At 38.7% G+C, this 24,061-nt stretch overlaps 1 protein-coding gene across 8 annotated transcripts in view; it reads right to left on the bottom strand.

Moving 5' to 3' along the window:
- The window catches only part of LOC138012879 (D(1) dopamine receptor-like), a 102,611-nt gene that overhangs the window by 71,359 nt on the left and 7,191 nt on the right, over positions 1-24,061 (bottom strand). For 3 of the 8 annotated variants that reach the window (XM_068859805.1, XM_068859799.1, XM_068859806.1), the window contains exons 3-4: positions 14,358-14,418; positions 14,158-14,244 (exon numbers count right to left, since the gene is read on the bottom strand). The gene's annotated coding sequence lies outside the window, so the exon portion shown is untranslated. Of the gene's footprint in view, positions 1-3,576; positions 3,627-14,157; positions 14,245-14,357; positions 14,419-14,458; positions 14,793-14,985; positions 15,125-22,042; positions 22,090-24,061 lie in introns of those variants that run through there. The other 5 variants (XM_068859800.1, XM_068859801.1, XM_068859803.1 and 2 more) reach the window with 5 other exon arrangements.

The raw sequence follows: 24,061 nt of genomic DNA, 5'->3' as shown, positions 1-24,061 counted from the left end.
ACACAAGGTTCAACATCCTGCAACTTTTGTTGCTCAACAAATGTTGAACAATGTTGCACAGAAGTGTTGAACGGAATAGAACTGGTCTGTATTTTCGTTCAACACCGTACAACGTGTTGAACAGCATATTTCAGCATTCAACATGGCATGACACACTGTTCAACATTTGTTGATCAACAATGAGCCTTGTGGGACTGGCTTTAGACTACAGACCCACAGTGGATAAGACACAACTGATCCAGGGTATAAAATCCGTTTTCACCTTGCTTAAATTAGTCATCCTCATTTTAACTAGGCTGAATATGCACTAGTTTAAACCAGCAACCATCCCAACAAGAAAGGAGCAGAAGCACCTATACCTTCCCCCTGCCTTACAAATCTCAACACATCTTAATTATTTTTTATCACCTTTCTGTATTCATACACTTATCCGTTCAGTCTCAACATCAAAACATAGTGAGGGAACAAAAAATTAAACGCAGGCACTTACAGTTACTAGAACTCGGACCCTCTAGGTCTACAGTCTTGTGTCTTCACCACTACACTGCAACGACGAACATGTTCAACCCAACACCGTTCTTTTAATTTATTTTCGTATGATAAGTCACAATTGACTGATATCCATGCATCACAACCAAAATTATTACATGACATGCAATTCTCAGGCTAAATGGACCACTCTGATTGGTTAGCTTTCGGTTGAAATTTTACAGTGCAGACAATAACCATGGAAACTGTCCGTTTCCGTATATTTTCTCTCTCCCAAGAAATTCAAGTTTATGGAAACATTTTTTTTTTTAAGCGGAATTTAATTTTTTTCATCACAACGGTACAATTATTTATAGCACTGAAGTGGAATTTAGTTTTACGTTTAAAACTGAGGTTACCGTTCAAAGTTCGCTGATGGAAGAGGAAGATTACGAGCATTCACCAAACGGAGAAGCGTCCGATCGTTCCAAAAAAGCGGTGGCATATAATAAACAACCTACTCATTTTTGTACAGACCTCGCGCCACGCCCTGATTTTTCATTAGGATTAATTTCGGCTCCAAAGAAGGGTTCTTCGATTCATCTGAGAGCACATTCAACTTAAGTAAAATGAGGATCACCAATTTAAACTAGGTAAAAATGGATGGGGGACCCGTGACCATTCCATCAATTTGTTCGTACTAAAAAGGACCTTTTAAACGAAAACAAACTGAACAGTATAGAAAAGGGGAAAAGGCTTAGATCGGGATTTCCCTCGAAAATTTATTTGGTCAATTTACTCATGTACGGAGATAAGAAAGCTCTTAACATGTCTGTGTCGAATGCAAAATTCATTTATTGAATCAGGTCTGTAAAGGACATGTGACTTGTACATCATGTTTGTAAATTTAATGTTATCTGCCACTTTGTTTTTAAGGTGCTAAACATAAGCTACAGATGAAAGACGGAAGGAGCCTAACGCTGAATATTCAAACCCATGTTGTTGACTTTGAGTATCTCTGTCACCTCCGTGAGAATGTCTTCCATTCTTTTTCGTCACTGCATGAGAGAATCCCTTTGTCTTTCCCTAATCTTTCCACGAACAAAGAATTGTCGAAGTCCTAATAAATCCTACAAAAAAGCCCAAGCCTGAGGAAACAGCTGCACGGTTTCTTCTAACGAAACTGCTTTCATCGTATTTGTTCAGAGCCGAAGATCTTTTTGCGAAAAAGATGACTTGATAAGTCGAAAGATGTGGTTGGTCCTTTTTTTCGGAAACTTAGAATGTCGTAAACTTTACTTAAAATCCATGGTAACTATCCTGGCCGACAGGAACTTTGTATTTAAATCGAACACACGGTAGTACGCATTAAGAAGCTAAAATTTTAAGATTTAAATCTCAAAGACTGAACTTTTAAAAGGCCTTTGAAAACTCAATTCATATTGTGTCCTGTGAGACAAATCTCATGCCGGTTTGCATTGGTGAAATGGCAAAATAGCGATTTTCACCCCTGAGAAGTCTTGAAAAAAAATAAAATACAAGGAAAGCAAATCGTTTGCGTTTATTTCCTGTAGAGGGGTGTTTTACAAAAGTGATTCGCCCTTTTACGTTCCCGATTCATGTGTCTAAGCATTTAGCAATTCTGAATGAAGCACATTTTGTACAATTTTAGAGCGTATTATATTTCCTCGATATATTTATGCCTGTATGCCGAAGTCGTTATTACTGAATGATAAGCTTGGTCCAGATTCACCATTTTATTTTTCTTCCTTTCCAAAAAAATTATACGTTTTCATGCCGAACAAATGCGTGGGTATGATTTTCATATAAACTCTAATCACTTTACCAACATCGCAGCATGTATTTTTTAGCCCGCAGCTGCATTCTCACTTTTAATTAAAGTGGTTTAAGTGGTTTTTTGTATCTATAAGCTCGTTTGCCGCGACACATGTCGGTTATTCTGCTTTCTTGCTGTCTATTCCACTAAATTTTCTGCATTTAGGGTTCTTTAGTAGAGAATCGCGGCATAGTTCAAGTGTTTGCAGTAGCTGTTCGTTTCTAATGTACATCATAGTACATTTATAGTTACTTTGCTTTCAACGAAAATAGTGGTGGTTATTGCTCATGACAGCACGATTGCCGTTTTTGAAAAGTCAAATTAACGTACACCAAGACATAACAACTAACTTGACAGCTCGGTTCATTCTGTGATTTTTTTTTTCTTTCTTTAAAATTTGGCAGCTGTTAAGCTATCTCAATTTATTTCACGTTCCGTGATAAAAATGCTCTTACTTGCTGAATGACGCGCATTAATAGCTTGGTTAGCAAATTTCCTTGCAAGAAAATAAGGAACGTTGACATCAAGTTGGTTAAACTTATACGATTTCTAGCCGCTCAATAAAGAGTATGGATTATAATTTTTTTTGTTTTGTTTCTTTTTTTTTTGTTTGTTTTTTTTTGCGAGAATGCGGGCAATGTGCCTTTTTTTTTTGCGAACACGAGCAGTAATTGCAAGTTAACTCAAAGCAGAGAGGGCCCAATTAAAAAAAGCGGACAGTGAGCTAACTCGGGGTAGCTTTGGTTCTGTTGAACCTCAGTTGTGGGGTCGATCGAGTCTTTGCTGTAATTTGCGACCGCGATCAGCGAAAAGCAACTTTTTTCTTACGAAAATGCAAGCGACGCGAATGCTTGTCGAGTAAACGAGGACTAGCTTAAATTCTGCAAGCAAATCGAGCAAATGCTAGAAAAAAACACAGAATCTGAAGGGTTCCTTCAACACCCTTTTAATGCCTGCGATATTATCCTAACAAATTAATTTCTGATCGAAAGTGTTGACACCCCATTCTGTCGAAAAATCGACTGCCACTGCAATTAATTTGCATTCTATTACTCTGCTTTTGTAGTCATTTTGTTAGCAATTGATTTCACAAAATGTAACTTTTCTGAATAACAACTTGTTTTTCTCCTCGCGGCATATTCATTTTAATGGTAATTTGAATAACCGACTAAAATACAAAAAAAAAAAAAAAAGAAATTGAATAACCACACTGCCTTGCATTAATTAACTTGTAAAACGTAGGATAAAAGAAGTCAGTGATTCATAAATACCTCGATAAAACTAGGAACTCCTTCACCACTTCAGCTATTTTCGTTTGAAATTTACCAGTCGTTAGATTTTTAAGAGGAAAGTACGAGTGACTTTCCTTATCTGAAACTCGACCTTTTATGGTCCTCCCTTGAATGTATATCATTGGACTCTGCGCATGCGTAGGTTACATTAGCTTACGTTGGCGAACAAACTTACAATATTTACGTCAAGTACGTACTTTATGATATATGATTCATAGCTAATGATTCGTAGTTTGTGATATTTGATTCAATACACGATTCATTTCGTTCATTAATGCGTAATTTGTAGCATTTAACTGAAATATCTATTAAATGACGACGGCTCGGTATGAAAGGTCCTCCCTCTCATTCATCAGTCACCCAGCGACGCCCAAACGTTTGTGGAGTCTTGTAATTTAAATGATTGACGAGAAGGTTGAAGTCATTTGCTCCCTAAACGACGTTTTGCAAAATAAACTTGACGGCTAAAAACGGGAATACGTGATTCTGATTTTGTTTTTCATCTTGACCTTGATCTCAAATTTGTTTGCTTCTGGAGTTTCATTCATCAACGCGTCTAAGGAAGTGTTCACGTGAAGTTTATAGCAACGTATGAAATGTCCTTTGAGGAAGCGAAATCAACGCCTTATACGTACGGATGTGAGCAAGCATGTTTCATGATTTAAAAGCCTTTTAAAGCATCGTTTTGACAACTTTGATCTGTAATATTGTGCCCACTCAGGCTGACAGTGTCGTTTTGGAATGATTACCCACTCCACTCCAGGACTGAAGCTTTTTGACGTGATAGCAAGCTGCTGTCGCACTGTCACGTTCAAAACTCTGTCTACTTACTAAAAGTGAAGTTGCTTATTGTCACACGTACAAAAAGATGGCCATATTTGAGTTAAACAGCGTTAAGTAATTCAACAACGCAATAATGCAATATTCTATTCATCTGTCTCTACATGGAGAGATATAGCAACACTGTCTATTAAAAGTAATGTCGTATTTGCAGCGCTGATATGCATCCTGCAGTTTAATATCTAGCCATTAGCATTAATTCTAGAATGAATAGCTTTTATTTTCTGTTATGCTCTCATATCTCAAAGTAGTGTTTTGCTTTCCGGCATCTCTTCTTAATGCATACATGGTAATGGGCCATTTTCGGAACATCAAATGTTCAGCTTGATGGTGAGGCAGTGAGGACAAAAACAATAGAAACAAGTTGGAATGCATGAATGTGAAAAACACTTGCATATCATCCACTTTCCTTTGTCTTTGTCCTCTAAACCTCTCTTTCAAGCTGAATTTTAATGTATCGAAAAAGGCCTATTCAAACCCCGGAAGACTTAAAATTCAGTACATTTGAATTTGGCAGTAGAATTTTATCGTGTTTTATTGAGCAAATACAACTACAAGCAATCAGTGTGAAAGTTCGATGCAACATATATTTTAAGGTAGTTTTTGATTATGAATATGAAGTGTAAATAATTACATTGATTTTTATCTGGCTTGCCTAAAAATGGGAAGAGCCGTGCACTCCCTAGCTTTACATATTTGCCAAGTTTACGTGCATGCGTTAACTCCATAGGAATCTTGTTAGGAAACGCGACTTTTACTTGCTGGCGCACACGACAGTGATCCATGTTGGATGAATGATAGGAGGGATAGGGTGAGGAAAGGTAGGAGTACTTTGTCTCTCCCCTTTCCCCTCATTTTTCCCGCTTCTAGCCCGACCCCTTGGTGGCAACTGAAATTCAAGATGGCGGATCCATTTCGCAAAGAATCATACTTTGCGTCCATCCGCTAAAATGTGCTTGCACAGCAGTCGTCTAAGCGTGCAAAGAATTTTTCGTGTTTCACGCTGGCCTTGGGTCAAAACAAGACAGTTATAGATTGATGAAATGGTATATGAAATGAATCATATATGAACTGCGGATATGAAATCAAGTGAAGCTATATATGATCTTCTCAGTTATGAACGCAATTTTTACAATTGCGTAGAGAAACCTGAACATTTCAGGACTTCAACGGGATTTCAACCCGTGACCTCGCACCGAAAAATTTGCGCCTGAATTTTTCAGGCTTCTCTACCCAATTGTAAAAATTGCGTTCATAACTGCGAAGATCATAGCTTCACTTGAGTTATAGATTGGGAAGCGAGAGAAGGCATCTGTCCGATTTTCTTCTTGAGCGCCATCATGTGGTTTGGCGGGCAAGATAGAAAAATTCCGCCCGCTTCCAGAGCCAATCAGATTGAAGGATTCGCAGAATTCCGCCTGCTCGTGCATTGATAAAAAAATAAAATTAGATAATCTTTTATTGTGCGAGAGGGAAGTTTCCATAAAACTGGTTAAGAGACTAAGAGCCCAACTCAAAACATAAATCGATCAATCTTGATAGCTTAGAACATAACCTTGTAATTTTAGCCATAGTCTGAATTTCTTGCATGCAAATTTCAGATGACCCTAACCCTTACCTAAAAAGGTACCAGTTAAAGTCTAATGTTAAGTGTTAATTGTTTCTTCAGTCCTTTTTAAGGCACTTCTGAAAAGGTACTCATTTCCCAAAAGGATAACATTCTGAATATTTATCTTATGTCAAAAGGAAAGGCGCAGTTTCGAAACACTTCAGGAAGCACTTTTCTTTGAAACGTGAACTCCTTTCAGTGCGGCCCTTGACTTTCGAGTGCATAGACTTTCCATTTTTATAAGAGCGGGTTATGCGAACATGAAAGGTTATTGGTACTGATGGAGCCGCCCTCTTCAAACCCTTTTGCCAAATTGCAAATCTTTTCCGCCGGTTCTTACGCACGCATGACTCTTCACCAGATGCCGAGAGCATGTTCAACGCTTTTCGGCAGCGCTTGGGAAGATTGACAATTCTGCCTTGTTTAAAAGCCCTAAACTCATAAAAAAATAACAAAGTAAAATAATAAAACCCACACGTGGATGCGCATTTAGTTCCATAATAAACCAATTCGGAAATACAAAAGGGAACTTTTGATTGAATGCAGTGCAACTGCCTAGACCAAACTAAGAAAGGGAAACAAGAGATTGATAAGCGAATTGAGAAGATTGATCCATTTCAGGTGGCTGACCAGTCCACAATTTTTCCGCGGTCAACGGTATCCATTTTTAAAGGCAGGAGCGGATTTAAAAAAAAACAAATATGGTGAAAATGTTTTTCTTGTTCGCGCGATGGTCTCGGAAATGCGGCCTAAATTCGCTTTCATTACATTAACGGCATGGTGCTTTAAAAGTGAAAACCCTCCAAAATGCTGCGCATGCTCATTCTTTGAAAAATTTGAGACCAACCGCTGTTGGCTGTTCTACCAAGAGTGCATTGCCCTAGAGTAAGAATCTGGTTTCAGGTTTGTCCCCATCAGCGTTGGAAAAGTGTCTGTTTCCAAAATAGTTTTGTGGAAAAATTGAAAATTGGCCGTGATTTCACGACAGCCGTTGTCTCGCTCAACATTCCTGAAAGTGGTTTGTTTGCAGACTTTGTAAAGCGACATAAAAATGTTACGTGTTTTCACGGGTAAGATTAAATGAGGAGAGAGCACGTGCTAATACAATAATAAAAATAATAAAAATAGCACGCCTATTGTATTTCCGATTTGAATAACTCATTGACCGAAAGTAATTACCATGAACTCGCTTAAGCTACTTGGTTTGGTGGCTTAAATTTAATAAGAATTCTAGCGAGATTTGCCCACTCGCTTAATTTTAAGTGAGCTGGGAAAGGAACTGTCTGTTTTCACGGAATTTTCGGTTTTCACTCGCTAAGCGACCTGAAAAACCGCTCGTGAAAACACGGCCAATGGATCAAATGTTGTACCTTATTCAAATCTCCCGGGGTTAAAATTCTTTGTGTATTACTAACTGTATTCTAATATAGAATTCACATTTAAATGAAATGGAAATACCTGGAACAAAACGTTTTATTCCCAAAAGGTTTGAATTGGGCACAACATTGAGTTAGCCGATATGGTCTGTTGTTTATTTTCCCGCAAAATGCATCGTTACTGAGGCATTCAAGAAGCTCTATGCCTTACGACTTCTGAAAAGACCGAGTATGAACACATCGGACTTACTGAGTGTCTATAGGAGTAGTGAACATGCCGTGAAAGTTTGGCAAAAATATCCCTGAGTACCTCTGGGATAGCATTGAATAAATTGAAAACAAGGCTTTTAAGATTATTTATCTGGACTGCTCATATTATCAATCATGATGAAACAATATCGGATAGAATTTTATGACAGAGATGGCGGAGAGTAGAGAACACCCATTGGCATTCCTGGTGCAGTCGCCTATGTTGGAGACTAAACCGTATAACCTAAGATCAGGCGCTACTCAGCCTACCAAACCACTGAAAAGAACTAAGAGAAGCCAAAACGTCTTCATCAAGAAATACGATATGTGATTAGATTGTTAGAATCGATCATAGGATACTAGACCAGTACCTGCATGGAGACGAGAACATTCCTGAGATTACAGACAAGGTTTATGCAATGGGAAAGGCTATTGCGATCAACACAGGAATAGTGCTAAAGGAGACAAAAGGCCAAAAGAAAACAAAAACCATCAAATGGAAACAGACGGGAGAGGGAACTCAAGGCAGAGATGAAAAAACTCAGACAACAAACAGCAAGAGCCAGCAATGAGATACCTAGAAGGACTGAGAATAGGAAAGCAACAACAAAAGAGAAGGAAATCCTGAAGCAATTACAAAATGGATGGAATCAACAACCAGGACATTTAAAATCGAAATCATGTGTGATTTTCTTTAAGGAGACAGCTACTCACCTTTTGGTTTCTGCTTGTCTGAAGTCCCATTATGTAAACTCCTTCAAGAATCGAAAGGATACCGTATGGGTGAGCCAGGAAACAGAGATGTTAAACGCACTCATAGCCTGTTTGTAGATGATTTGAAAAAATATCAGGAGAGTCATAAGATCTTGAAAGATGTCAATGAGATGATTGTACAAGCAAGCAATGATACAGGTGCATGATATGGAGTAGCGAAGTGTGCTGAAATTGTTTTTGAAAGGGGAAAGATGGTTTAAGGGGAAGGACTGCAGGTGCTGCATGAAAGAATGAAAACTGTGAACCCTGACCAGAATGAGATATACAAGTTCTTAGGAGCAGAGCAGGCCCATGGAATTAAGACCAAAGAAGTGCTCAATAGAGTGAAGGAAGAAGTTAGTAGAGGGATAAAGATCATAACTAAGACAGAGTTGAACTAGAAGAACTTGATCAGAGCTATAAATACCAAAGTGATACCTGTAGAAGCATACCCAATGAATGTGTGCAAATTCACTCAATCTAAACTTACAGAACTAAATCAAGTCATTAAAAGAGAGTTGAGAAAGAACAACATCTAAGACGACAAGCAAGCGATGAAAGATTGTACATGAAGAGGAGTGCAGGAGGTAGAGGGCTGAAATCACTAAAGGATGTATCCGAAGAATCGAGATTACGTGTAGCATGTTACATGTCTATGTCTGACAACAGATGGAGCAAGGCAGCCGGGAAACGAGAAATGATGAAAGAGAACAACTCAATTAAGGATGAAGCAATAACAATGCAATCGAAAGGGAAGACAGTGGAATTGAAAGGGGAAAGGGGGAAAGCAAAATATTGGAAGGGAACATATTCGACAAAGCATGTAAACAAGCTTGGAAATTGGTGAAACCATGCTTCAAAAAAGGCACAGAAGAAAAAAAAAGAGGAAGAAAAAAAAAGAGGAAGATTACCATCAGAAAGAAATGCAAAGTGAAATTTATAAAAAGCAAGACCAGAAGTGCAACATATGGCTTGAACAAAATTTGACACCCAAAAAGACATCAGCCATTATGTCAATGCTAGAGCAAATGATTGAAACTAGAGCACGGAAAGCCGCAAGGGGACTCACTGAAAGCTGTAAGTGCAGATTGTGAGGGGTAACAAAAAGACACTGTACAACATCTTTTGCCTGGATGCAAAACGATAGCAAGTAGTGATTATGTAATAAGACACAACAGAGCGCTAATGATAATGGCCGTTTCCTGGGCAAAGGAATACAATTTGTTAGATAAGAATGTGAAATGGTACCAGGAAAAATGGTCAATGTTTTGGAAAATTCTCAAGCAAGGCTGGTGTGGGGCTGGGAGTTTAATTTGAGAAAGACGACAACATCTAGAAGACCAGATTTGATACTTGAAGAAAAGGAAAAGAAGAATATCTGGATATGCGATATAACGTGCACACAAGAAAATAACATCGAAAAGAGGAGAATTTATAAAAAAATCAAACTACAGACAGCTTGCATTTGAACTTGGAGAGCGAAGACCTGGTTTCAAAGTCAGAGTTGTGCCTCTTGTGATCAGTGCACTCGGTGAAGGTATAAAAGAGACAATAAAGGAACTGGAAAATATTTTTGAAACAAACGATCTGTGCAAAAAGGTTGTTGCGGAGATGCAGAAGACAATTTTAATAGACAGTGAGACAATAATCCGAAAAGTGTTATCAGGGCTTGTCCAGAGTGACTCCACTCTGGGATCACACTGCGATTTCTCTCCAATGAGAGTGCACAATTAAATACGATCGGCATCAAGCCATAACGGCCGTAGCCACACATCTAGCCCAGCACATGAGAAGATTATAGAAAGCCGAACATTATTTGGAATTTAGTCGCTCTGTGATCCCGTAGTGGTGTTGATGTGATAAGAAATTTATCTGGCGTTAAGGTATTTATCTGGCGTTATCTGGCGCGAATTTGCCTTGTCAACGGTGAAAAACACGAATGGATAACTGAGCAGTTGGACGGCGATGAAGTGACTATGGCAACTTGCACATATATCAGAATGAAAACCTCGGAGACCTGAGCCACGGAAGTCAGTTCGGGATCACTGGAGTTCGAGTTTCATTGACTAAAGTCATTGTTTGTACTGAGTGAGCTACATTTGTTCTTATATCACCAAACCTGTGGCTCAAATGATTTTGTGTCTTACAAAGCTTATGTCGGGGTCAAACGTTCGCTTCCTGGTATTGACTATAATAATAATAATAATAATAATAATAATATAATTCATACACTTATATAGCGCCTTAACAAAAGCTCTACGGTACTTTACAATCAATACAATGTAGAAACTTAAAAATAAAAGTCAAGACAGTAGAATCAGGTAAAAGCGAAAGAGAGTCAATCAGAACAAAAAATGTGTTTTAAAAAAAAAATTTTTAAGACTATTTTCAATAGCATAAACACTTGTGGCTTGCTTGATGTGCTCTGGAAGGCTATTCCATGGCTTCGGGGCACAAACTGAAAAGGCTCGATCGCCATATGACTTTAAATTAGACGGCCGAAGCAGTAAAAGGTTTAAACTTGATGAGCGCAATGATCTTCCAGGTGTACACGAGTTTTACACCGATGAAGTAGCTCACAAACGTAATCAGGGGCTAAATTGTTCATGGTTTTAACCGTGAGGAATAAAATTTTAAAAATGATTCGTTGATCAATTGGAAGCCAATGATGGTCTTTCAAAAAGGGTGTGATGTGGTCAAACTTCCGGCCACGTAAGACAAGTCGAGCTGCACAATTCTGAACACGTTGTAGGCGCTGAATAAGCTATTTAGGAAGGCCAAATAACAAGGAATTGCAATGATCTAGCCTGGATATTACAAATGCATGAACTATGCACTATAAGTATTTTCTACTCGATTGCAACGGTTGCAGCAGCCTCTATGAACTACTGATTGCCACAAATATTATAGTATCGAACAAAATAATAGTATTTCTTGTTCATATTCTCGGTTTTCACCTGACCTCACGGCCGCCATGTTAGTGCCCTAAGCACAAAAAAAGCGGCCATGTTTTTGTCCCAACCCAATCCTCCGGGAATTGACTATTGTGCAAATGTCTTCTTTTGTTTTTGTTACAAAACATGAGTGTTGAAAACCAAAAATCGTTATCAAGAAGAATGAAGAATCTAAGACAATAAAATGTCATATTTATCAACTTTATCCATGTATCGCTGTCGCGATGTGGGCCGCGTTAAGTGAGGAAACCCTATTATCTTTGATTAGTGTTTTAGAGCCGCGCTTTGCTTTATTTATTGGAAATATACATTTCTATTCTTCAAGCCACATTCTCTTCCGTTCGCTAAAAGGAAAGGACACAAAGTGTCGCTTAATTTTTCCCTTCATATAACATAAACAAACGCTCGTGAGGCATGCCGTTCGACAGAGTCTTTAAGCGAGCAAAGGCTGCAAAAAAACTAATGAGTGAATTTTGCATAAATGAGGAATATGTATCCTTGAGGCTTTGACTTAATCTAGATGCGTTACCATGGTAACAGCCAACTGTCAAAAAATATAAACCTTTGTGGTTGGTCTAAACGTCCAAAGTTTCCGCCAAATGTACTGGAATTTACGTGACTTTATGTCTATTTTACATTGAACTAATCATGAGTTATGATTGATTGCTGATCCGGCGATTTCGTTGATTGACAGTTTTATAGACTGATTTAAGTTGCTTTTAGTGAACTTTCTTAGCTTTAGTTTTTCACTTGCGATAAGCCTATGGACACGAACGAATAGTTTTTATTTCTTTGATACTCAAGTTCTTACAAGCTAGAGAGATCCACTCTTCAGGTGCGACAATGTTTTGTTTCTTTTCTTCAGTTTATTATGTTTGTTTTATGATTTGACCAATTTTCATGCTTTCGTGATTCCGGTTTAGCTTAGATTTTGGAGCCAATTAGAACATTGTGTAATCTTTTCTTGCAGAATAATATATTGTTTATTAAAGAAATCTCAAAGGCTTGATGCGATTGTTTCCTTCTCGACCAGTGGTGGTACATATCATAGCCTGTTCCAGGCTCCGAGATAGTAGGGAAAGCGCAAATATGAGAAACGAGTATGACTATACGCGTGGGGGATGGCGCGCGTGTCTTGTTTTCGCGTTCCCTTTCTACTCGTGCCGACCCCACTATCCGAGAGTCTGGAACAGGCTATACTTAGTGTTAACTGATTAGAGTGTGATGTGAAGTGCTAAGTATCTACCCCATATGAACCATGTGAGCGTTAGCCCTACTGATCGAAATGGGCCCACACAAGGACAAAGAAAAACTCTGATCAGGGTGGGAATTGAACACACGACCTTCGGGTTAGATCACCGCTGCTCTACCGACTGAGCCACAAGGTCAGACGGGAGCAGGTTGTGGAAACTGGAGATGTTAAAGTCACGGCAATGAACATGTGCAAGTACAAGGAGGGATTACGTTTTTTTTGCTAACGTTGGCCGTGTAGCACTTATATTTGAACAGACTTAACTGATTAGAGTGTAATGTGAAGTGCTAAGTATCTACCCCATATGAACCATGTGAGCGTCACTTATCAGTGACCAAGTTTGAGCTTCCAGGCGAAAAACGCATAAATATGGCAGAAATGAAAGTACGAGTGAGTGCTTCAAAACTGTGTTCAGTCACCATAAGACAGAACCTTTAGGAGGAGGGAGATGTCACGTACTGTGTATGTTGGATTGCACAACTATGACGTAGAAAGCGAAGGTCACCGATAAGAGGATTGAAGAAAAAAGCTACCGAAACGTACAGCGAGAATTGAGAATTGAGACATTAAAGCACAAAGAGCCATATTTTTCAGGTATTGTGACCGAATATGTATCATGGGGAAAACACAACAAAACTAGGGCAGTGCTTATCTACATCTAAATGAAAACAGCCTGAAGTTCGTTTGGTGATTTGTATGAAGTCGCATGAATGTTACCTTCTGAAGTGAATGCAAGATGGAAACAACTGTATGACTGGAGCGCAAGGTACAATTTTCAAGTTTTTGTGCATTCGTTTTTGCTAAGAAAAATGAACTATGACACGTGAAAAAAATCTGATTTTCGCTAATCAATGCCGGGATTATCCCTTAGTCCGCACTGAATGGCAAACATGTCTCAAATACCGGTCCGACAGACTAAATGGCCTAATGGGTGAAGAGTTCGTCTTCGTGTTATATTTCAGCAAAAGCCGCATGCATGCACAACCTTCGACACACAGTCGCTAGAAAACGAAGAAAAATGACCTCTGACATCCAGGGAGGTACAAATAGTCACCGGAACATTGCGTGCCGAGCGAAAATTGTAAATCCCAGCTGTCACCATCACGGTAATGGCTACTGTAACAAGCCGCAGTTTTATTTGTGACAGGAAATGCAAAATAAATAAAATCTTAACAAATGAAGTTTTTTTGCACGAAAACGAAGAATTTTTACTTGCATTCTTAGTGTCGAGTTTCTGTTCAAATCGCTGCCGGAACACTTCTTTTGCGACTGTACTTGTATCTCATCTATATTTGCACGTGAGAACAATAGTAAAAGTGGGATCTGTCCACTTGAAGAAAACTTAACAGAAGAGCAAAACGTTTTCTAGAATGAATGCAGTCGTCAGGGGGAATAATTACGCGATAAATTTGATTGTAATTTAAAGAATATTGTAAAGATATTTACAGAACGATGACTTAAAGAAGATCTAAAGTATGATTGTCAGAAAGCACTATTTGAACCTCCAATGAGTTTTCAGTTACTTACCTTGATTGTGTCGCTGCGAAGCTTCAAGCTTGACGATCCGTTGCGGACTATTCTTCTGAGCCAACGAACCACTGACAGCTATTAAATCTGTGACAACAATGGAGGAGAAGACGTTTTACCGTACGGAAATGTGCTACCAATTACCTGATGAATTCAATTAACTTGTCCATTAATTAAAATATAATCGCATCACAACATACCAATACAGTGATACAGCGTGCCAAGAGTGTACGTGTCGTTTGCAGATGAAGTTATTAGTATCTAAAAAAAAAATCAAGTTTTCGATTGAAAACCAAAATACCTGCTTTCTACGAATCCTGAACTTTTTCCGTTCAATTGGTCTAGGCGCTGCAACAGAAAGTGTAAGGCTACTACTATATTCGCTCTGACCAAGGGTTACCGCTCGAAACGTCAGCTTTCCAAATCGTTCACGGTGCCGGTAATTCGACCTTTATGTACCCCAAATAGGAGCTTCTTTCCTATTAAATGTCACAAGGACCACTTGAAACCCCTCTCAGACGGTGATTGTCTTGAGTTTAGCTCAAATTCCAGGCGCAAGTCCCTATTCTCGTCTCGATATTGCGCTGCGCGATCCAACAATCGTTAGCTTTGGATGCATTTGACTTTTCGGCGCTCGTAATATGATAAAACATGAGATTGGCATTACAGATTGTAGTTTCCGATCTAGATAACAGCTGACATCACGGTCTTCGTTTTTTCACGGACTTCATTTATTTATTTATTTATTTTTATGTTTTTTGAATATATGAAATATATTTTGTTCCTTCACTGGTGATTCAGAAGAGAAAAAAAAGGCATTTTGCGTACCTTTCAATATGAACTAATTAGCATGTTTTTCATCTCAATCATCATTGTACGAGGATCCTGCCCCTAACATATCCCATCAGATTTCTCACTAAGCCCCTCCCGGGTTTTCCACTGGGAAAACGCACACTTTCTAATTATCCTGAAGAACAGTGGAGAGAAAAAGATACTTCACATGGCAAAGGTGCAAAACAGAAATTGTTGGTCGCGAAAACAGCGATGACCTTAGCCTTCGAACGCAGGCGTATTTCCGGCGGTCGTTTTTTAACGACCTCCAAGCAACTTGCGCGGGATTTGTGCCCAAAAATATTTTAATCGTTGTAGGAATAAAAGAGTGAAAATCATCATCTTTTCGTGCTATCTTATCTCAATGTTTTAGTATATACTAAAAACAACTTTTCACCTCAGTGTCTGTGCCTATTGGTGGGTAATTACCGAGCCTCTTCGTAAATATCCTCCACTAACCACCTCCAATTCGGTGAATAGTTGTTAAATAACCAAATCTACGTTTTATAAGCTCTTCCTCAAAACATTTACTTTTTCACTTGTAATATTAATGACGTTTAAAAATAGAAGAACCGTAGCCAGGGTAAAACATATTAAAAAATTATCATAAAAAACGTTCACTGGCTATATACAGTTAAAAACTTTCGAGCTTTCGGCTGTCAGGCTACAGCCTTCAATGGAAATGAATGGAAAAAATGATGACAACTACAATATATACAAAAATAGGTGAGAAAAAAAGAATATAAAAACGGGAAAAAATATTTGTCAAAAAAACTAATTGTTCTTTTTTAAAAGAATGGAGTATTGATTAGGGAGCGGCCTAGAATTGTTATCTGCATGATCTATCGAAGCGGTGTGCCAAGATTCCAGTGTCTTGCGGGTACGAGAAGAACCCTTGTCAATCACTTGGGAATTTTTAAAGTCAATAGAGTGATTTGAAGACCAAGCGTGTTTAGCGATGTTGGAGCCTCTTGCGTAAGACTTCACATTCCTCATATGTTCTTTTTTTCTGGTTTCAAAGAATCTGCCAGTCTCGCCAACATAACTCCATGGGCAGTCGGCACAAGATATTTTGTAAACCACGTTAGGTTGAAGATCGATCGGAGGGCGGGACTTAGGAGAGGGAAACTCCTGTTGTAAAGTCTTGAATGGCTGGCTGACAACTCGAATATCATGTTTTTTAAGGAGTCTAGTTAGAGGCTGAGAAATGCCATTAATATAGGGGAGGACTGCATAATTGGAGAATTCGGAGGGTGCAACCCATTTAAAAAACATGCAAACAAGTTCCTCAGGTGTTGGGATGGGATTTGTTCGCTGAGTAGAAGATTTCTTCTTTAGAATGTTGGAGATAACATTTTTGGGGTAATTGTTAGATCGTAGAGCGTCGATGACATGAATAAGTTCTTTCTCTTTTCCTTGTTTTGTGCTCGGGAGATTAGTTGCGCGATGTAACAAAGTCTCGGCTGTACTGGTCTTGTGTCGTTTGTCATGATGGGAGAAGAAATCTAGATACCTATCAGTGTGGGTTGGTTTACGGTAAACCTCAATAATGAGATCATTATCCTTGCGAGTAACCAAAGCGTCCAGAAAGGCGATCTGGTTATTGTTTTCTTCTTCGATGGTAAAGGAGATGTGTTGATCGATACTGTTGAGTGTGTTATGGAAGGGTATCTAGATTTCTTTTCCCATCATGACAAACGACACAAGACCAGTACAGCTGAGACTTTGTTACATCGCGCAACTAATCTCCCGAGCACAAAACAAGGAAAAGAGAAAGAACTTATTCATGTAATCGACGCTCTACGATCTAACAATTACCCCCAAAATGTTATCTCCAACATTCTAAAGAAGAAATCTTCTACTCAGCGAACAAATCCCATCCCAACACCTGAGGAACTTGTTTGCATGTTTTTTAAATGGGTTGCACCCTCCGAATTCTCCAATTATGCAGTCCTCCCCTATATTAATGGCATTTCTCAGCCTCTAACTAGACTCCTTAAAAAACATGATATTCGAGTTGTCAGCAAGCCATTCAAGACTTTACAACAGGAGTTTCCCTCTCCTAAGTCCCGCCCTCCGATCGATCTTCAACCTAACGTGGTTTACAAAATATCTTGTGCCGACTGCCCATGGAGTTATGTTGGCGAGACTGGCAGATTCTTTGAAACCAGAAAAAAAGAACATACGAGGAATGTGAAGTCTTACGCAAGAGGCTCCAACATCGCTAAACACGCTTGGTCTTCAAATCACTCTATTGACTTTAAAAATTCCCAAGTGATTGACAAGGGTTCTTCTCGTACCCGCAAGACACTGGAATCTTGGCACACCGCTTCGATAGATCATGCAGATAACAATTCTAGGCCGCTCCCTAATCAATACTCCATTCTTTTAAAAAAGAACAATTAGTTTTTTTGACAAATATTTTTTCCCGTTTTTATATTCTTTTTTTCTCACCTATTTTTGTATATATTGTAGTTGTCATCATTTTTTCCATTCATTTCCATTGAAGGCTGTAGCCTGACAGCCGAAAGCTCGAAAGTTTTTAACTGTATATAGCCAGTGAACGTTTTTTATAATAATTTTTTAATATTAATGACGCCAGTTGATCCAACGTACACCGAGCAGGGTTATTGTCCACGGCTCTTTGCTCAAACACTACGGCATTTTCATCGACCTGCTGTCACCAGGCCAATTTTTACATCGCTTTTTTTTTTTCGACTGACAGCCTCAGAGCTACGAAGTGGATTTTGCGTTAGCCTCAAATCAATACGTTTCTTGGCTTTGAATGTGCCTCAATTCAAAGTGAAGAATGATGTAAGTGAAAGATTTGCATGAATGTTTTCCAATTTAATTGTTCAGTCAACCCAGGGGTGAACCAACGATTTTGTCTTTAAGTACTAGTCTTCTAGTTCCACCATATGTGGGTTGAATCTGCTGTTTCTTCATATGCATTCTCGTCCAAGACGTTTGCCTTCGAGTGCTCAGGTTTTACCCTTGTAAATATTCTTCGGTTGTGACGAATAATCTTGGACTATCTCTTCACAATTTTTTGTTATGTTATGCTACATTCCAGCTGCTCCATTTCTACGAATTCTACGAATCATTTCTATGAATTCTACACTTTGTACTCGAAAACCAACTATCCCAAGATGAAAATCAGAACTCCAAAGGCAATGTTCCCTCTTCACGTAACCTCTTAACGTCACTTATAATTGAACTCCAAGGATGGAGTTTAATACCTTTTGATTTATAGGCATTTTATGTGAAATGGATGTCCAGTCGTGGGCTGCTTTGTTTGGCTGTGAAATTGTAGTCGAGCAAGAGAATTACTACGCTTTAGCTTGACTTTTTACTGTTGTTCTAAACTGAAGAGAGAGGGTGTAATGAACTCGAAACTTCAACATCCTCCCACCTCCCCCCTTCCCCCCCAGGAAAACCCCGGGCATTTGAACATTTGATCGATTTGATCGTTCAAATTCCCACCCCTTCGGCCCAAAATGGTGTTCAAATCGTCCCTACCCTATCGTCGGATTTGTCTGTCAAATGCCCCTCCTAAAGAACAATCGTAGTCGGTCCCTGTCGCCTTTAAGAAAACTTGTTTATAAACACACCAACACATGTTTCGTGACCCTTTATCTGATGATGCTGGCTACGCAGTACGCCGTACGCGGAAAGACATTAATTAGATACGGAAAGCTGCAGTCAAATACCCGGGGTTTACACAAGGAGTAGGGTGGGGGGGGGGGGGGGGGGAAGGGTGTTGAAGTTTCGATTTGATTGGGCGCATAAAGATTATCAGTCAAACAGAAAATTTTGTGAAAGAGGTTACTGTGCATGTAATTTCAGTTTTAGCTGTTGATTAAAATTGTTGGTTATTGTTTGCAAGGCTTGTTTGTTTACTGCTGTCAGCTCACAGGTGTTTGATCGCTGAAAAACGGTATACACTGATAACGATTAGTTTTGTACTATATGCAGAAGCATAAGTATAAGAATTCTCACATAAGTATGTGAAAATTCTAGAAAAGAATGTCAATAATTGGCACAAAAGAATCTTTTCGGAATCATGGCACTCCACAATAGACAAAAATGCGGTGAACGAGCGGAAGCCAATCCCTTCTGTCTATAAGACATTATTGAACCCCTTGGGGATAAAGTAATTCTTATTTTAGTTTCAGCATATTACTCTCGAACAGCATATTTTAGTCACTCTGATGAAGACCGCAGTTGCAGTCGAAAATTCAGTTTTTAATAATTTTTTATCTAGATCAGTTTCAACGTTTTTATAAACACCTTTTATCATATAATGGATACTGATCGCCCATCAAGTATTTGCATAAGTATACACTATATTGCTTTCTGCGGGGGTCAGAAACGGGAGCTCCGCTTTTAGGCTTGGCTAAATCTATTTATTAAAAAGTGAACTACGGATATCAAATTTCCAGCGTTTTCATTGGCTTCCCAGACACAGGCTATCAGTTCATATACCTGCTGTTTCTAACATGGTCAAGGAACGCGTCAGCAATAAAGCGAGCTGAAAACATTTTTGCAATCCTGAGAAAAAATGGCCGACAAAAGCCGTTTTAGACCGGAATTGTCCGAGACAAAAATCGATGTTTCAGTGGAAGAGTTGTTGATCCTGGGAGTTTTAAAACAATAATTCTACTCGGGCTTGCTGGATATAAAATGATTATGATTATCTATCACTTCATATCCAGCAAGCCCGGGTAGAATAATTGTTAAATATCAGAATACATATGAAGTGTCATATTTAATTTGAACCGCGGAATAGAATGAAATGAAAGTTGGGAAGATCATCGCAGTCAGTGGTTGAGCAACTTTGAACTTTGATCATACCGTTGTATGATTGTGTTTGCTAATAACCGGTATTTATCAGTTGTGGGGGAGGGGGGGGACTGATGAGGAATTGGGGGGGGGGGGGGTCCCCATAAAATTAGAGGTAAAAGGGGGTATTTGAAAATGGGGATGAATCCGTTGTACGGAGTCTATTTTCCTTCTCCTTTCAGTCTCATGATTTTGATTTCTCGAATATTTGAATGGACGCCTCTTTTAGGCGCTTCCAGTAAGATTTCATTTAGCAATGGTATTTTTTCTATGAGACTTTAGATTTGGACCTTCATACTACAGTGTGATATTTTTTCTTCCAAGAAAATAGTTCGCCTTAATGATATATTTTTAGTTCCTTGGTGTTGATTTTCTCTGCAGCATGCCAGGGTTCTTTGTTTGAGGCCGGAGACCGGACGTTTCGTCCGGTGGTTTCCCATTCCATGTCAGGTACTTTGATGTCAATATTTGAGGAGTTTGTCTTATTATTAATATTTTTTATTATTTCTACTTTTTTTACTTACTTAAGAGAAATCAGTGAACTTCAGCCTTGCCTGGGAAACTGATTCTTGAGTTCCAGAAACACTGGAAACAGCGTTTCTGAGTGTTCTATTTATTTAAAAAATTTCCTGTCCATTCAATGCTTTCAAAAATATGTCCGCTAGTTTACAAAACGCTGGAAAACCGTCCCTGTCTCTGCAGTAATGTGAATGTGACCTTTTGCCCTCACGCTTTTGCATCCATTTAATTTTCAACCGATAAGCTTGTCAGTGGTAAAAGTGAGTGATTCTGCTTTTAAAGCTTTGACCCGGGCCTGGGATCTTGTTAGGTTGTGTCATGTATCAGTGAGATAGCTGGCTTTCTAAGGGCTTTGTTTGCCTTACCTTTTTTTCTGAGTTTCGTAGCAGATCGTTATGCTCTTTGAAGGCGTTTTTCTTTTTTGCCTTAATTTGTTACGCTCACTCTTCTGATTTCTGTATCGTGTATTGGTTTGTGGCCAGGAGGTGGCCCCCCCAAACAAGCTTTTGTGAACGCTCCCTCAAATATTGACTAATAACGACAGATAACTAATGGTATGGATTTAAAATCTGCGTGGTTGATTCAATCCGTTATACTATAAGCGTTTTAATTTCCTTCTGTCACTGGTGTTTGTTGACAAAATTTTATGAAATTAGATTAATGGCGCCCAGTGTAGACCACTTTCAAGATTGGTCAATCTTTTCAGCCAAGAGAACATGTTTATTTCTCTTGATTCAGCTTATCGACCGCAGCGGGATCTTCTGCTTAATGAAATTAAACTGGGGAATTAAACCGCGTTCCTTAGAGGTTCGCAGAAAATTCATGAAATAAATATAGATTTTGGGCACATGGTCTTAACGTTTTGGTTATTAAACCTTTTTGGGCGATACCTTTAATTTACAAAAGATAGTCAGCATTTCCGAACAAAAACACTTCAATGTTTTCAACTAATCAATTGATGCTTCTGAGTCCTGTATGCTGGTCAAATAGTAATAAAATATATATGTGGCAGGTAAACTTATCATACTTCAATTCAAATTCCCGTTTTGACAAGTTTCTCATAAATTAAAAAACTTGGTGCGTTTGTTGTTGACATTTGGTATTAGTTTAAGCTTTATTCGGTGGTATGGAAGACAACTGCCCTTCTTAATTACCGCAGAGGTAATAAGTACTTTTGGCAAGCGACAACATTAATATCGGCGAGTTTGCTATTGTAAAAAACAATACCGTTTAATGAGCAAGAAGAATTGCTCTGCAAGTCCCGTTCACGTCTGTAACATTTTTACTACATTTCATTGTCGTGTCGTGTCTATGAGAAACAACCTGAAATTATCGAAATCAAAGGTTAAAGGAGATCTCCGTGAACACCTGATGATATATTTTGGACCATTTTTCATTCTCTATGCCGAAAAATCTTGACGCCTTTCGTACCAGAATCTCACGAACAAAGACGAATTGCTGTCGAAGTTATCCAATTACAGCGATGAGGTAGCAGTTGCCGTTTTTCGATTATTACAACTTTGGATTGTATGCGACAGTCAGGTCAATTTATCGTAACTCATGCAAGGAACCTGTTTAAAATGCGCCAGTGACAAATATCTTTTAAAATAAAACAAAACGAAACAAAGCAAAACAATGCTAACTTGAATCAATAAAAAAAAAAGAAGGAAACACATGAAGAAGTCAGTGATACCTTGATCGAGGAGACGGGAAAAATCGCGCTCGATGACTCCGCAAAAGACCTTTGAAAAATGGTCTTCTGGGTTTGACAACACACCTTTATATACATTTATTAACACCAATTATTCTTTTTGTTATTGACAATTGGCTCCTTTCATCGAGTGAAAATTGAACATGATCTGACATCTGTCGACTACATGTAGAATTGAAGGACTGAGTTTTCTTGTGTGGGCCATGGATAATTATTAAAGTTAGCTTAAGTTCCGCTTCAACTCGGACCGCCTACAACAGAACTTGAAGCCTATCGAATGAAGAGAAAAAAAAGCAATCCTCGTGCATGTCTAGCTAACCTGCATTCAGCCAACCTTAACATTATAAGTTTTTTCATCCCGGAGCAAATCATGTTTACCACGAAATAACCAACGATAGTCGAGGATAATCTCTTTTTTTTTTAGCTTGGAATGGCAGATAAATCTCAATCAACTGATCCATGTGGTTCTAGCGCTTCACTTAAAGAAATTAGACCTTTTTTACCTTGGATTTTGTGTAGTGAAATGAAACAAATGTTTGCCTACAACGCCAAGGATTGTGAAAAATACTCAGATTTCATACCATCCTGATCGTGAATGTTTGCCAATGAACGTCTTGTTCATAATGGTGATAATGTCGGGAGGGAAAGCAGTGACAAACAATTAATTAAGACTGCGAAAATATAGCAACTTACTATTTGTCGCAAATCACTGAAGAGCTTTAGCCTGGAGTTAAATCTTTTTAGAAATTATTATTAGCAATAATATCGAAAAACGATAATATTGATGTGGAACTTTAAGGTCAGAATTAGATATTCCTCTTTAAGCTACCTTTTTGGAGTGCATTTTGGAAAATGGGGCAGAAAACAGCAGGAAATGCAATGTTCGTATCAAGTCAGTCGGGTGTCATTTGCCGAGTGTAATATTTTAACTGAATCTGTACATCCCGCGGTCCAGATATTTGTCTTTAACAGCTTAGACGTCACCGCGCGAGAACGGTGTAAGGCCCAGTTTGTGCAGAAGGTACATAGTGCCACTAAAACCAAACTAAATCATTCGCTACATAGCGAGTTAGGGTTAGGGTTAGATCTGCAAGCAATTGACTAGACCCAGCTAATTTCTATGGTAAACGTGAGCAGACAATGCAACGGCAAATTTGAATTTTCTTCCTGAACATCCGGAACGTTTCTTTAAATCATCTCAGCTATCAAGAGAAACAGATGGATGGAAGTTTTACCTAATTGGCGACACTGTCATAGATCTTGCCTTTGTTTGCAAACTCTGCGTTTACTTGCAGGGAAAGACCACGAGGAAAATCGAGATTACTCACTGACCATTACAGTCAATTTTCTCAAATTTGATTGGTGCATTAACTACTTTATTTTTCACTAATTATTGTGTACGGTTGAAATCGGACAGTTGGCTGTAATCGGATCCCGGAAATCGGACAGTTACATCAGCCAATAATATTAAGTGCACTCAGCTTAATCCACCAATCACAGAAATTTATCACAATAACCATAGCAACAACCACTTACCCTACCAAACTGCGGATTTTCCAAAATGGACAGATTTGTAACATTAGACAGTGAACAAGGAATGCATTAATTTTTTCTCGGAAGTTGTAATGGATATGATTAATTGGAAACAGGACCGTAGTGGAGTCCAATGTCCATGGTCTGTAATCATACTCGTGATTTAACAAATCGGACTCCCGCTACGCGGCCGTCCGATTTTGTTAATAGGGAGCTTACGAAACGACGACGCTACAAAACAATAGGTTTAGTGAGCAAAAACAATGGCTCTGCACGCTCTGCTCGTGCGTTTTACATTTTGGTACATTTCTTTGCCGTCATCTCCTAAACGTTAGCACAAGACGATGAATTTTCAGTTCTCTCTCTACGCTTCCAACCCACTCATACCAGTTTAATTCCTCGATAGTTACTACACATTTTTAACGTGAAATGACATGAAATCGTTTCGTCGTGATACGAATAACGCGA

Source organism: Montipora foliosa, chromosome 8 (assembly GCF_036669935.1).
Source record: "Montipora foliosa isolate CH-2021 chromosome 8, ASM3666993v2, whole genome shotgun sequence".
Taxonomy (NCBI): domain Eukaryota; kingdom Metazoa; phylum Cnidaria; class Anthozoa; order Scleractinia; family Acroporidae; genus Montipora; species Montipora foliosa.
Note: the sequence above shows the minus strand (reverse complement) of the source record. Positions and strands in the feature narration are given on the sequence as shown.